Here is a 16,032-nt window from a genome sequence, read left to right as displayed (position 1 = left end):
GTCCCTGGGAGGGTCCCGGGCCCCAAAACAAAAAAAAAAAAAACAAAACCCCCAAAAAAAAAAAAAAAAAAAAAAAAAGGGGGCACTGGATTCCATATGGCTGGTTGTGTGGTTCAAGTCCTGGACCTGGCAGCTTGAAAAACATGCCAAGTGACTGTGGTGTGCCATCCTCCCAGGAGGGTGATTCTCACTTTCTCTCTCTCTCTCTCTCAATCTAGCAAGTTGCATGCACCCTGTTTCAATCCTGATTACCATCTCCATTCAGGACTCTTACAAAATCTGTGGTCTTTGCTATACCACATGCTCTAATCAAAGAGTATTATTTGCACTGAGTGCAAAGAGGTCTTATGTCACTTGTAAAGTAACTTTAGTGCTGATCAAATCTATCTCCCCCCCAAAATAGGTTAATATTTAACATTAAATATTCAACCAAAATATATTTATTGAGTATCTCCTATGTATCATCACTGAAGAGAATCTGTAGAAACAGAATTTAAAAAGCAAAGGTTTTAATGATCACAACACCCTATTTCATGTCTTTGTTCCCTTTAATAGTCTTGACTAGACTTCATTCAAACTATAAAAATCCATTTCCAAAATTCAAAGAATTAGTCAACAGTAGTATACTTCTCCCCCAAAGATCCCCTTATACAGTGAACCCCTCCATGAACAAAGAAATACAGTAATTCCCATTATTGGGAGGTAGTATTTACATCACACCTGTGAAGGACAGTAGCTCTTCAATCTGAGCTTAAAAAGTAAATACAGTTGATTTTGGGCGTGGTGGCGACCGCCCTATGGCAAAAGTAAATACAGTTGATTTCTAACTAATTAGCAATCTAAGAAGCAGAAATAATTATATTTTGTTTTATTCAAATGCTTAATAAAATTTAGAGGAAAAATATGGTTAAGTCACAGTGGTACATGCTAGACTTTCCTACTTGGCAAACTGAGGCCACATGTAAGGCCTGGGTTCAATTTCTGGGTGCAGTGGGCCATGCCTGTACTCCCAGAAACTGAGATAGGAAGTTCATGACATAGCACCCTGTCTTTAAAAAACAAAAACAAAAAAACCAACCTCCCCTAAACATAGACACACACACTCATGCACACATGAGAAGGGAAAATAAATGCAATACAAACTTTAAGCCACTTCCAGAGCCTGATCTGAACCTGAAAAATGGTCTCTCCACTTGAGAAGCTCAGCTTTGATTGTTACATGCGAGTTACATGTGAGTTAATTTTTCTCTCCACCACTATAGGGATCCTAACTGCAGAAAAAAAAGAGTCAAGGCAATCACAGCTTCAGGGACCATTCAGAGAGACAGAAGGTAAACTCTGTTAAAAGATTCTCTTTAAAATACTGAAGCCATAATACATCACAAAGTGTACAAAGAAAACACACTTGGACACTATGTATTCCTTTTACTCCACCAATCAATCAGTTCCACCAAAAAATGTAAAACACGCTGAGCCACACAATATTTTTCACCTGAAAAGTCCTAAGGACACAGCAGCTTACTCTCGCAAATTACTGACAAATATGGAAGCTTAATTGTGACTTAAAAATACAGTTATAGAAAAAATAGACTGTTCTAGGTGGGAAAAGAAGGGGAGCGGGACCCAAACACTTTTTTTTTTTAAGGCAACAAGTATATATAGGAACAAGATCTGCATCAGAAACATTGCTTTCTTTTGTTCTTTTTTCTTTTGGTAAAATTTTAAAACTTACCCTGGAGAGATTTTCCCAATCCCTGGCCCAGCTTCCACCCATGTTTCTGGAGTAAGCGGTGTCCAATATTATCCTGACAGACAGAACAGAGAGACAAACCAAAAATATTCCAATAATAAATTCTTCCCTTCCTAGTGGTATTTAAACAGGTGATAAGCAAGAGATAATTCTACATATATGCATGCAAAAAGGTGCTAATAATAGGATAAATGTGTCCAATAAAAGGGACATTAATGTAAAAAAATGCTAGCTAGAATTTTATGGGATAGGGGTCCTTTCTGATGGTGTGCTGGGCAACTTTTATAATAACGCTTTATAAAGAAAAGGGAAAAGGGAAGGGGTAGAATACCTCTAGGAAGTTTTAAAACTAACATTAAAAAAGCATAAAATCAAGGTACTTATACAATCATATCCACCACCTAGACAGCACCATTTTAAGATTTTTTTTTTTTTTTTTAGAAAATCTACATTGTGCTTAGTTATTTTGCTATGTGTCAGACTTTCATGATACAAAGTAAGTCGTAAGTGTAAGACTGCCCCACCACTAGAAATGAAAAAACAATCAGAGCAAAATCCAAGCTAGACTTGATTGGTTTTTTTAATAAATATGTATATAATATAAATATTTTACTAGCATGCAGCCAATATTAAACTGAAAAAACAGTGAGGTTAGTAAAACAAGAAATTAAATTGATTAAACAGAAAAATAAAATGAGCTCAAGCACAGACTGAGTGATGCATTTCAACATATAAACTAACAAAAATGCTAAGATGTTAGAATGAAACAGGCCTAGCAGTTAAGTTAACAGTATAGAACCATTAGTGCATGTAGGGAGGAAAAAACAACATACATAATGTCTCATCTTCCTAGGAACATCTTCCTAACTGGAAAACATATTTAAATTAAATTGTATGAAATGACACCAGAAACAACAATTAAATGTCAGCTTTTTTTGTAAGAAGTCAAGATACCAAAAATTTGTGCAACCTTTTGTCCTATTTGCTTTTTACAGTTACTATGAAGTACCAAGATAATGCTAAAAAGAATCAATAATTGTACCATAAAAAAAAAAGATGCTACTCATCCCAAGGAAAATATTTAAAAATTATAAACACAATTTATAGAAGCTAAATGTTCTATGTCTACTAAAATGTAACTTAAAGTGTTAACCTGGTATCCCCATTTACAAATCTCATGTTTCCTAAAATCAATTTATAAATAAAACCACATATCTATGCATTAAAAACAAATCCCACATTAAACTATTTATCTTCCAGTTCCATATTTGATGATAAAATGCTCTCCAGAGTTATAAAGAAAAGAAAAATATTATTTTACTGTAATCTTCTCTGCCAAGTTAGAAGAAAATAAAGCCTCCCAATGCTGCTTGTTTGTTTTTAAGGACCATTTCCTCCTTTGAGGACAAGTCTATGACAGCATGAAAATTGGAAAATTGGGCTGAGCAGCTGAATATTTCATTGATGGGAGAAAAGACTAGAATACTTTGTTAAAAACTGAAATAATGCAGGCAAACTATAATGAAAAAACTGTTTCTAAAATAAAAGATATTGGGGCTGGCAGGTGGTGTGGCTAAAGGTGCTGGACTCCCACATGACCAAATGTGGTTCGAGTCCTGGACGTAGTGGCTTGCTTTCTCACTCCCTTCCCCAACTCTGTCCCTCTCTGACCAAATTAAAATAAGTGAATGAATATGGTTAAATAATTCTTAAAAAATTTTAAAAAGATACTTTTTATTAAAAAATTTGCTATCGGGCATGAGCACTCACCTGAAAGACACAAAAAGAGAGAAAGTGAGAAAGCAGCCCTCTAGAGAGATGACGACACCACCATCCCTTATTCAATCTCCTCTCAGGATTCTGGGCACACATGGACACGTGCCCTAAGCTTTTTTCAAACCACTGGTCCAGGACTCGAACTGCACAGTTCAGCCCTATTGGATCTTTAACTTATGCCACCTTGCCGGCCTGATTCTATTGTTTTAAATAAGTAAATGTGTGTGTGTGTGTGTGTGAGTGTGTGTGTGTGTGTGTGTGTGTGTGTGTGTGCGCGCGCGCGCACGCACGCGCCTCTGTGTGTACATAAATAAATAAATAACTGTGATGTGCTCAAGAGGTTACTGAAATCATTTTTACTAAGAATCAAAAAAAAATTAGAAAATACTGTGGTATATGTAGCCCCAAATGATGACTTCCACATTATTAGAAGACATTACGAACACTTAATTCAACACTGCTACAGTTTCTTCCCTTCTCCCCTCCCAACTAAATTGCCAGGAAAACCATCCCTTTACACAGTACTGAGTGTCTAAATATACAGCCATGTGTCACGCACCATTAGGCAATTTTAGGCAATTTTGTCATAGTGCAAATATCTGAGTGAACATACACAAACTTAGATGTCAAGATGCCATAACCTACTACACACCTAGGCTATATGATGTAGCCTACTGTCACCACTGTTGTCTATTGTTGACCAAAATATCACTGTGGCACATGACTGTATAAATAACTTCATTACTAAAAAAAATTAAAGTATCAGAATAAGTAATGTTAACAGAAAATGGAAAGGTAAAGAAGCCCTTACTTTACTACTATGAAAACAAACTTACCTGTATATAAAATCCTTATTTCATAATTCCTACAACTGAGTTACTGGAAAGAACAAGGATAGCAGAATGACTCTAAAAGTATGGATTAACTCAATTATTGTTTAATCTCTCAATAGACTAATGTAACTATGCTTGACACCAAGACTTAGACATTAAACAATGCTGACAAAAATTGTTGCCCATCCCTTTTTAAAATTTGTTTGTATTTTGTAAAGAAAACAATCTTTGGTTACATGGAGATGAGACATTATGCTGACTGTGTTATATTATGAATGCACTAAAATAAACAGACAGATGAAGCAGTATGCTATTTCCAAAAGCAGTGCAAGTGGAGTGAAAGCATTTCCATACGAACCTGGCTTTAAAAACTGGGCTGTCAAAAGAACAGTTAAATGTAACACAAAGTAAGAAACTGTCCAATCACTAATGGTCGTTTTTTTTTTTTTTTGTCTTGTTTTCAATTCACTGCTTGCAAGTTATGTATTTATTAAAGAGGAGTGAAAGCATTAAGTAAATTCACGAGTCAAGACCAACTGAGAGATTCAAGAGCAGCATGTTGTGACTGACAACAGTGAAAGGAAAAGCAAATGTTAAAGGGAAAGGGGGAAAAAGAAAAATTTAGGGATATACACATCAGCACCACTTTCACAAAACCACTCAAGAGGATGGCTGTCACCTTCTAAGAAAAAGCTATTGATACAAAATAGTTGTGAAATTTCTCTTAAAATTTTCAGTTAAAACTGTTCTTTAAGTAAAGCCATATTCCCAAGTATGAATAGGGAATGAAACATTTTAGATATTTAACATGCCACTCTAAATCCTTCCAATTATAATAAAGGTAACAGAAACAACAAACATATCCCCCAGAACCTCTTTCACTCACTAACTTCAGAGTAAATTAATAATACAAAAAATCTGGACCTTTCCTTTCATTTCAGACTATGCTTTTAGAGGAGAAAGGCAGCTCTGGGACTCTGAACAGAGGGCCATTCCATACCATTCAGTATGGTCTCCTTTTCCTATCATAAAAAAAAAAAAAAAAAAAAGCTTAACCACTCATCAAAAATTCAATAGGCCTAATGATGATGGTAACAGGAAGATATGCCAAAATACCTTATAACAAAGCAGACTTGTCCATCTCCAAAATGATCAAAACTTTCACTGTAAAATAACAGGGGACTCAATCAGACTGTAGAAAATAATTTATTCTCTGTTTAAGGTTATAATTCTGCCAATTATTCCCATAGATGCCACTTATAACAATAAATTGGTACAAGTAACTTATAGCTCAAACAAGTAATCTAGGCAAAACATGGCAACGCTCACTAAATTTACTTCTAAAATGTCATAATTAGGCTAATTCAGTGGCCTGGTAGTTAAAAGCTGAATCCCATGGGGCTGGCAGGTGGTGCAGTGGTTAAGATGCTGGACTCCCACATGGCCAGCTCTGGCCTGAGTTCCAGACTTGGTAGCTTGCTTTCTCACTTTCCCTTTCTCTCTCCTAAGTACTCTCTTATCAAACTGATGATGATGATGATAAATAAGATTAAATAATTCTTAAAAAAAAAAAAAAAAAAAGCTGGATCCACATGACCAACCATGTAGTTCCAGTCCTGCCCCCAGCACCTTAAAAAACATTCCCAGGAAAGTATGTATGTGTACCCAAAGTCTCAACAAGGGGAAAAGTGGAGAAGGGAACTGCAGCATGGCCATACCCCTACATTGAGAGTGCTTTCTATCCCTTCCTCTCTATCTCTGGTGAACACATTCACCCTCTGGCAACTTAAAAAATAAAATATAATGATTAAAAAAATAGCAAAAGATAAAATAGCAACTACTATTTCAGATACTGTAATTGTGACTAAGAAAATACTTCTTCTTTTGCTTCTTAAATGGGGTTCGATTATAATCTCACAGAACCAAAAATAAATGATAGAAAATGTTTCCTTTTTAAAACAATCTGGTTTACAACTAACAAAGATATATGACAGTGGTAGGATACTTAAATATACTTGGAAAAATTAAAAGAAAATTATTTTCTTTTTTTTAAATTTTGTCAGAGGGCACATGTGCTTGCCAGAGAGAAACAGAGAGAGAAAATGAGAAAGTGTCCCCATGGAGCATGGTTATGCAGCAATCCCCATCTCCTTTGTTTCTCCCTTTCAGGATTTTGGGCAGGCAGGAATAACACATGCCCAGTGTGTTTCTCAAAGTCCTTTATCTAGGGTTCAAACTGTATAGTTGGCCATGTAAGATCCAGCCACTTTAACCACCATATCACAGGCTGGCACAAAGGAAATCCTAGTTTTAAATTAATTAATAAGGTAGCTGGGACCAGAAGATGGTATAATGGTTACGTTGCTGACTCTCACATGGTCGACTGTGGGCAACCGAAGCTTAAGTCCCTGATCTAGCAGCTTAAATTTACACCAGGCATATGTGTATGTGTGCCCAAAATCCAGAGAGAAGAATGGAAGAGAAGGGACTGTAGCGTAGCTATCCCCCTAGGGGTGGTGATTTCTTGCTTTCTGTCTCTATCTCTCTGGCAAGTGTACAAACACTAGGGCAAAGAGTTTTAAAAAAAAAAATATATATATATATATACACACACACACATATGGCTACATCACCAGACTCCCATGTAGTCGACTGCAGTTCAAGTCCCAGACCCAGTTGCTTAAACTCACGCTGGGCGCATGTGTGTGCATGCCCAAGATCCTGAGAGGAGAATGGAGGAGAAGGGATTGTGGCATGGCCATCCCCCCCCCAGGGGGGGGATGATTTCTCGCTTTCTGTCTGTCTCTGTCTCTGTCTTTGTCTTTCTGGCGAGCGCACGTGCCTTATAGCAAAAACTTCTCCCCACCCCCCCAAAAAAAGATAAAAAAGATAAGGTAACTGAATATTGCCCAAGAGTGATAAGAAAAAAGTTGGTTTTCCATGTGATTCATAAAGCATTCCCACAAACAGTATTTATTACTCTCTTGTGTTTAAGACCCCAAAATGGTGGCAGTGTGTTACATTCCTTGGATAGAAATGAAATTCAAGTTCTGACTAAACCATAAAGCTGAACTGAAAACCCAACCTTTTCTGTAAAAACAAACAAACAAACTTAGATTACCTCAGTTATCCTTTACTTTTTTTTTCTTTAAGGTCTTTGCCATAGGGCATGTGTGCTCATTGGAAAGACAGAGTGAGGGATAGTGAGAAACCACCCCCTAGGGGGATAGCCATGTTGTAATCCCTTCTCCTCTGTTTTCCTCTGGGGCTTTTGGGTATGGACACACACATACCCAGCATGATTTTCAAGCCTCCAGAACCAGGACTCAAACTATAGATGGGAATCCAGAGCATTAACCACCATGCCACCTGCTAGCCCCAAATGGGAATATTTTTAAAAGCAAAAAATGTGTATTACGAACTATCACCAATATGTATAAAACACAACAGCAGTAAAAAAAAAAAAAAAAAAATCATCATCAATTGTTTCAGCTCTTCCTCAACATTTTTATTAATATCAAGCAGAAAACTCCCAGGACTTCTCTCTGCTCCATCAGTAACAATGATGATTTGGGCAACAATATCACTAATCTGTACGATGGAACCAGCCAAGCACAGATTAAAATTTACTTTTTTTATATGAGCTAACTTTATTATATGGGTGTTCTTTAAAATAGGGAACAAAATATCAAGTTTCAAGAGAAAACTATACCACAGGTATGCCAGTGATTGACTAAATATTAACTCCACACTAGTTTTTCTTTTAGTTGACAGCCACATTCAATATTCTTAATTTAGCCCATTTTCAACATCAACAAAAATGGTAAGTCTCTTGAGTGGATTGTAAGCTTTGCTGATTGTGTATTAAAGACTCTATAAAGCAAGAACCAAATGCCGCTAGGTGAACCCATGCAAACAACAGGTTGTAAAAGGTCCCAAAACAAAAAATCTACAGCTCACTACAGATGACACAATGAAGACTAGAGAGAAAAGCCATATAGTAATGCTACACCATTCAGCTCCAAGAAGCACATTATTTATAGTGCAGTCCACATATGGTCACTGCTAGATGTCAAATCCACAATCTTATAGAGTTACAGTTTGGAACTAGTGGAGTCCACAGATCTAAACAGATATACAACATGACAAAACCCATACATATACTTCTAAACCCCTAGATAAGCAAACTAAACATTAGCAACTGATATTTGAAATTTTACACTAATTTTTAAAACCTGCTCAGTCAACCTGACAACTATAGAGATTTTAATCAGTCAGGTAGAACAAAGACCAACTAATGGCTGAAGGTAGTCACATTTCCAACCGCAACAATGACAACATATTTTAAGTCTATGATGCCTTTAAGAAGGCACTGTTCAGCCTACTATGAAGCTTAAAATCATTCTCTCGCTTGTTCTCTGATTTCTTTTCTAACTATGATTAAGGTATATACTAAATCACACCAACCAATTCTCTTATCTATGATGGAATCCTATCATGATTCAGACCAAGTCTTACTTGTTTTATAAATATTTTATCTCTAAGTGGGTGGAGGTCATAATACAATGGCTAGGACCTAAAAATCTCATAAACCAATAATGACCTTTTAAAACTTTTCTTTTTTGTTGTTGTTTGTTTGTTTGTTTTTTGTTGCTATTGGGCATGTGTGCTCACTGGAGAGACAGAGACACACAGAGAGAGAAACCACCTCCCAGGAGGCACAGTAATCCCTTCTCCATCTCTCTTCTTGGGATTTTTGGGTACATACATACATGTGCCCAACATGTCTTTCAAGCTACCAGATCTGGAACTCAAACCATGGAGTCAGCTATATGGGATCCTGCTGCCTTGACCACCACACTGCTGGCTCCAAAGAAGTTTTTTGTAATAAATTTAAGATGTTAGTACTTTGTTAGTACTAAGTTCTCTTTAATTCAGATAATCAAGTCGACTAGCAATTCTGTCATAATTTTATTAGAAAGGTATTTTATTTGTTGACCAGAAATTTCATTGAAAGATATTTTGTTGGTTGAAACAAAGAAAGGAAAATAAGCCTTATAACAAATATTATTTAATATTTTACAAATGCTGGATTTTGATATATTATCAACATTTGCCTACTGGAATTGAAATACCTGTATCTTAATAACAAACTAGGTTTCAGAAGTTTGCTAAAAGCACAATGCATTATTGTACCTTAGTATCACACTTCCCACTTGTGGGCTTTATATCAAATTTACTCTATCACAAAACAAAAGATCTTAATCCTATACTCACAATAACCCTTCACACAGGCATATTCTTGGCACAAACCTGTGCAGAGACTTCCACGGTTATCAGCTGCTGCAGATTACCTTTGTTTAGAAAAAAAATGACTAGACCTTTAGCTCCTGCAATGATCTGTAGACTCCCAAAGCTGCATATTTCCAGCCACTTTTGAGTTGCATGCTGTAGCAAAACAGTCAGCACCTCTCAACAGATATTGCTGCAGAGAAAGATTTTAATTCGGCAGTCTCTTTCTGTGTTAGAAGCAGCACCATTTCCCCCTATGAACAAAACAGCTCAATGTAGCCAGCCAGCCATACAACTTAATAGATAATACATTATTTGGTGGACATTCCTTACATGTACTTCTTAGGGGACTTCTTTTGTTTGGGGGTGGGTGGGTAGAAGGAACACTCCTATGTTGATGCCAATCATTGTAGGACTTTCTTTTAAAACCTGAATTTTATTCTCAAAGGATTAAAAATAGAAATAAGAACCCTCTTATTTTGTGTGTCCCACTTCTAACACAATGTAGGCTATAGAGCTTCTATTACCACCTAAACTACTACATCACAAATATTATAATGCATACTTTTATGTTTCAGGAATTTTCATTAGAAGTATAATTTATTAATGTATATATCTGAACATACTTTTTTTTTTTTAAGAGGTTTTTGCTATAGGGCGCGTATGCTCGCCAGAAAGACTGAGAGAGACAGAGAGACAGAAAGCGAGAAATCACCCCCCAGGGGGGATGGTTATGCCACAATCCCTTCTCCTCCATTCTCCACTCAGAATCTTGGGCACACACGCACACGCGCCCAGCGTGAGTTTAAGCCACCAGGTCTGGGACTTGAACCATGGGAGTCCAGCAACATTTCTGTGTTAGAAGCAGCACCATTTCCCCCTATGAACAAAACAGCTCAATGTAGCCAGCCAGCCATACAACTTAATAGATAATACATTATTTGGTGGACATTCCTTACATGTACTTCTTAGGGGACTTCTTTTGTTTGGGGGTGGGTGGGTAGAAGGAACACTCCTATGTTGATGCCAATCATTGTAGGACTTTCTTTTAAAACCTGAATTTTATTCTCAAAGGATTAAAAATAGAAATAAGAACCCTCTTATTTTGTGTGTCCCACTTCTAACACAATGTAGGCTATAGAGCTTCTATTACCACCTAAACTACTACATCACAAATATTATAATGCATACTTTTATGTTTCAGGAATTTTCATTAGAAGTATAATTTATTAATGTATATATCTGAACATACTTTTTTTTTTTTAAGAGGTTTTTGCTATAGGGCGCGTATGCTCGCCAGAAAGACTGAGAGAGACAGAGAGACAGAAAGCGAGAAATCACCCCCCAGGGGGGATGGTTATGCCACAATCCCTTCTCCTCCATTCTCCACTCAGAATCTTGGGCACACACGCACACGCGCCCAGCGTGAGTTTAAGCCACCAGGTCTGGGACTTGAACCATGGGAGTCCAGCAACATAGCCATTACGCCAACTGCTGGTCCCACTGAATATACATTTATCTTTAAATTACATTAGCATACTATTTGGTATTTTAAGTGGAGAAGAAACACTATGTAATAAATAATGCATTTATCAATTCTAATCCTACTCATCAAGATTACTCAAGAACGATCACTTAGACTATCTTCTGATAGTGATAGTGTTCTCCCTGCAACATTTGCTGTAAAAAACCCTGGACATTGTGAGAGGTAAAAGCAGCATTCGTTTCACAAGCCACAGGAATAAATTTTACAAAAATTTTACCATGTAAACTAAAAGGAGGCTTAAAAATAATAATTGTCATTTAAATTAGTGTTTTTAAAAATCTTTGTTGATTAGTAATAATGAATACTTGGCTACAAATTTAGTCTAATTAAATTTCCCACTACTGTCAAGTCAAAGTAGCCACAGAATTACACTTTGTATAATAATATTAACCAGCCATGCACCTTGTAGAATACAGTGCTAGAGTCTTGCTTCTGATGGGTTCTTGCTTCCTAAACTTTCACTCAAAGTGTATTCAAATTAAAATGGAAAAAGTAAATTATTTTTCAACCATAAGATACTGATCTGGCCTATGCTTCATTATAAAATTATGCCTTATAAAGATGATATGGAACAAGGCACAAACTTTGCTGATTTTTAACTTAGCAAAATAGGCTTGGCATCTTAAGCTTATGTCAAAACGTAAGACTGGGCTTTCAGTGCAACATCAGATGTGAATTCTCCCTCTGCAGCATTATCACATGCGTCATCAATTACTGCCATGCCTAAGTCTAGCATCATGCCAGCACATTAAGACAGAAGGTACTATATGCAGTGTTCACTGGACCAGAAGGACAGAAATAAGAAGGGGAGGTGGGGGAGAAAGAAACCCTAGAGAAGAAATTAAAAAAAAGGCAGACCGTGCAATACAAACCAGATCATGGCTGCTTAGCTAATATGGGCCAACTGCTGTGGAAGAAAAATGTCGAACACCCCAAGTTGTGTAAATTTCTGTAAACATCTAAACACACACACAAACACACACAACACCAACCTAATTAGGAACATAAAAATATATGTTGATCCTTTACTATGTTACAGTTTTGAAAATGAAAGCTAAAAGTAAAATATCTGGATTCTCTAAATTGTTTTCTTATTTTCCTGAGGAAAAAGCTAGTAGTTTCTTAAAGGTTAAGGGGGGGGGCTGTCTTGACTATTGCAAGGATTAAGAGTTCCTCTGACATTTTTCCTATTGAAGTTTTATCAATAATTCACTGAAACTGTTACTAATGTTTATATTTGGGCACAAATATTAAATGCTGACAATAAATAATAAGTTTAGATGTTTTAACAATGTATTTTGCTATTTAAAAAAAAAAAAAAAGCAGGGTTTTTTCCCGGAGGGCCGGCAGATGACACAGTGGTTAAGGGTGCTGGACTCCTACATGGCCAACCACAGTTCAAGTCCTGGACCTGGTGGCTTGCTTTCTCACTTTCTGTCTCTCTTGCTCTCTCTCATCCTGTCCCTCTCTGGTCAAACTTAAATAAATAAATAAAATAAAATAAGCAGGGTTTTTAATATGAAAATAATGTTCAAAAATTAAGAAGATTTTTTTTCCGACCATAAGGTGCGTGTGCTTGCTGGCAACAAAAGAGAGGGAAAGTAAGAAGTCACCCCGCAGAGGGGATGGCCGCATCTCAATCTTCTCTTCCATTCTCCTCCTGGGATTTTGGGCATGCATGCACACATACCCGGTGTGAATGTCAAGCTGCAGCATCCAGGTTGAACCATGGTTGGCCATATGGGACTCCCACCACCTTAACTACCATACTACCTGCTGGTCCCAAGGAGATTTTTTAAAATTAAGAGCTAGATAAATAAAACTTATTCTGTTTATTGCTTGAAATCATTAATGTCCAAAACTAAGCAGTATGAGAAGAGAGAAGCAATCAACTTTTGACAAAAACCAGACACTTGTTAACCTAAAGAGACCAAGCTGACCATGTTTCACAGAGTCTGGTATATAAAACGCATTACTCCTCAACTGTCTCTAATGGAACATTTCATATGATGCCAGGAAAAGTAAAGCTATTAAAGGATCAAAATACATTTTACTCCTTTATCAATTAAAAAAACACTGAACTTTAATTTGTTATCTTTAACAAAATATCAATATGAGACAAAGGTATTTTTTATCAATATTCTAATTTGTTTCTAGATGTTTTGGACTGATTTCCCAACATAATGAATATTAGATTACATCCCAAACTCTATATTTGATTACTGTAGGGCATGCAAGAAAACAGCTCTAAACTGTACTATCAAGCTTTAAAAGTTTAACTTCAGTCACATCACGTATCACACGAACACTACCTAACTAACTGGCTAAGGCCCAAAATTAAGCACTGTTTATCTTACCGATTCTATAGGTTTGTCAAGTGATGCTTGTTCTATTTCCAAATGTCCTTCTTCATACTGATCAAAGTGATTACCCTGAAAAAAAAAAAACGAAAAAACTAGTTATTTCTCAAAAGCAAATGTCAAAATTATTTTTTAATATTGATTGATTGATTTAATTCCATATGTTATTATTATTTTTTAAAATTTGACCAGAGAGAGATGGGGGTGGGGGGTGGGGTGGAAGCAAGCAAGCCGCCAGGTCCAGGACTTGGTCACGTGGGAATCCAGCACCTTTAACCACCATGCCATCTGTCGGCCTCCTGTCAAAATTATTAACAGTTCAACCAAGCTAGAAGATATTTTTAACTTTTAATTATTCTTCAAGAGAAAACCAAAACTGTACCACGAATTCAGTCTTTAATAAATCTTTTTTAAAATTTATTACCGGGCCAGCAGGTTCCATGGTGGTTAAGGGAGTCGGACTCCCACATGGCCAACTGTGGTTCAAGTCCCCGACCTGATGGCTTGCTTTCTTACTTTCTCTCTCTCTCTGCCCAAACCCCAACCCCAGTCAAAATAAAATTTAAAAAGTTTAAAAATAATTTTTATTATGAGTTAAAGCATAGTAACCTTTTCCCAGTCAGGTGTTAAAATTTTTGACTAAAACACTATCAACCAGGCCAGCAGATGGCATGGAGGTTAGGGCAGCTGTATCCCACATGGCCGACTCCATGGCTTGAGTCTCAGACCTGGTGACTTGAAAAAAATCACATGAGACGTGTATGTGTGCACGTGTGTGCATGCCCAAAAATCTCAGGAGGAAAAGGAATGATTGTGGCATGGTCACTCCCCCAGGGGGTGATTTCTCACTTTCTCTCTCTCTGGCAAGTGCACATATCCTATAGTAAAACTAAAAACAAAAACCAAAAAACAAGACACTCAACCATTTGGGGAACTAACCTTTTTGGGAAGATTACAGAATCTTATAAACAAAGAGCTGTGCTTTTTTACTTTTATAAAAAATATTTTATTAAATTCTTTTTTTTTTTGAGAGAAAGGTATTTGCTATAGGGTGCATGCGCTGACCAGAAAGAGAGAGACAGAGACAGAAAGCGAGAAATCATCCCCCAGACGGGATGGCCACGCCACAATCCCTTCTCCATTCTCCTCTCAGGATCCTGGGCATGTACGCACACGCGCCCAACATGGATTTAAGCCACCGCGTCTGGGACTCGAACCGTGGTCAACTACATGGGAGTCCAGTGATATAGCCATTAAGCCACCTGCTGGTCCCTTAAATTTTTAATACTAAAAATAAGTCACAGTAGAAGAATGCAAATAAAATTTATATAATGTTGTTTATTGTTGACAACATTTAAACATTTTTTTCTTGGGGCTGGCATGTAGTGTGGTGATTGTTAAAGGCACTTGAACTCCCAACATGGCTGACCACGGTTCATGTCCTGGACCTGGCAGCTCACTTTCTCATTCTATCTCTCTCTCTATCTCACTCTGGTCAAATTAAAAGCAATAATAATGATAAATAAAATAAATGAAATAATTCTTTAAAATTTCTTATTTTGTATTATTATTATTTTAATTTGACCAGAGAGAGAGAGAGAGAGAAAGTGAGAAAGCAAGCCATCAGGTCTGGGACCTGAACCACAGTCAGCCATGTAGGAGTCCAGAGCCTTAACTGCTACACCGCTTGCTAGCCCCCACTGTCGACAACTTTTAACTAAAACCACTAAAGCATTAAACTTTAAATCAACTGCTACCTCTCTGGTTTTTGTTTTTTTATTGCCAGAGGGTACATGCATTCACCAAAGAGAAAGATAGAGAAAGCCCCCCTTGATGGGTGTGGTCACATCAGTTTTTTTTCCTCTCTCCATCTTGCTAGGATTTTGGACATGCACACATATATGCTTGGAGTATTTTTACAGCTGTCAGGGCCAAGATTCAAACTGCAGCCAGCCATGTGGGATCAGTGTTTAACCACTGTAATATTGTGCCAGTCCTTTTAAATTTTTTTTTTTTAACTACCTCCCAGTTTTTTTCTTTATTTTTCTTTTTTTTGGTTTTTGCTATAGGGTGTATGTGCTAGCTGGATGGAGACAGAGAAAGTGGGAGAGAGAGGAAAACTGAGAAATCACCTACCACGGGGTGGAGTAAAGTGGTGGGGTGGTGCTGTTGGCCATGCCACAATCCCTTCTCCTCTCGGGATTCTGGGCACACCTGCATGCCTGGCGTGTTTTTCAAGCATCCATGTCCGGGACTGGAACTGCCCACCTAGTCAGTCATGCGAGATCCAACTGCCTTCATTAACTACCATGCCACTCGTTGTCCCTGGTGATGATTTTTTGGATATAATACCTAAGGCACAATTCTTAAGTGAAAGAACTGATAAATTGACATCCTTAAAATTTAAAAATTCTTGGGACCAGCAGGTGGTCTGGTGGTTAAAGGCGCTCGACTCCCACACGGTTGACTGATTCA

At 37.1% G+C, this 16,032-nt stretch overlaps 1 protein-coding gene across 1 annotated transcript in view; it reads right to left on the bottom strand.

The window, feature by feature from the left end:
- Positions 1-15,716, bottom strand: part of GPATCH8 (G-patch domain containing 8) — a 93,115-nt gene extending 77,399 nt beyond the window's left edge. The window contains exons 1-3 of the mRNA XM_027767837.1: positions 15,694-15,716; positions 13,555-13,629; positions 1,733-1,805 (exon numbers count right to left, since the gene is read on the bottom strand). The gene's annotated coding sequence lies outside the window, so the exon portion shown is untranslated. The remainder of the gene's footprint in view (positions 1-1,732; positions 1,806-13,554; positions 13,630-15,693) is intronic.
- Positions 15,717-16,032: the final 316 nt, after the last annotated feature.

Source organism: Tupaia chinensis, unplaced genomic scaffold (genome assembly GCF_000334495.1).
Source record: "Tupaia chinensis unplaced genomic scaffold, TupChi_1.0 Scaffold144741_1, whole genome shotgun sequence".
NCBI lineage: Eukaryota > Metazoa > Chordata > Mammalia > Scandentia > Tupaiidae > Tupaia > Tupaia belangeri.
This window is presented reverse-complemented; position numbering and strand designations above follow the sequence as displayed.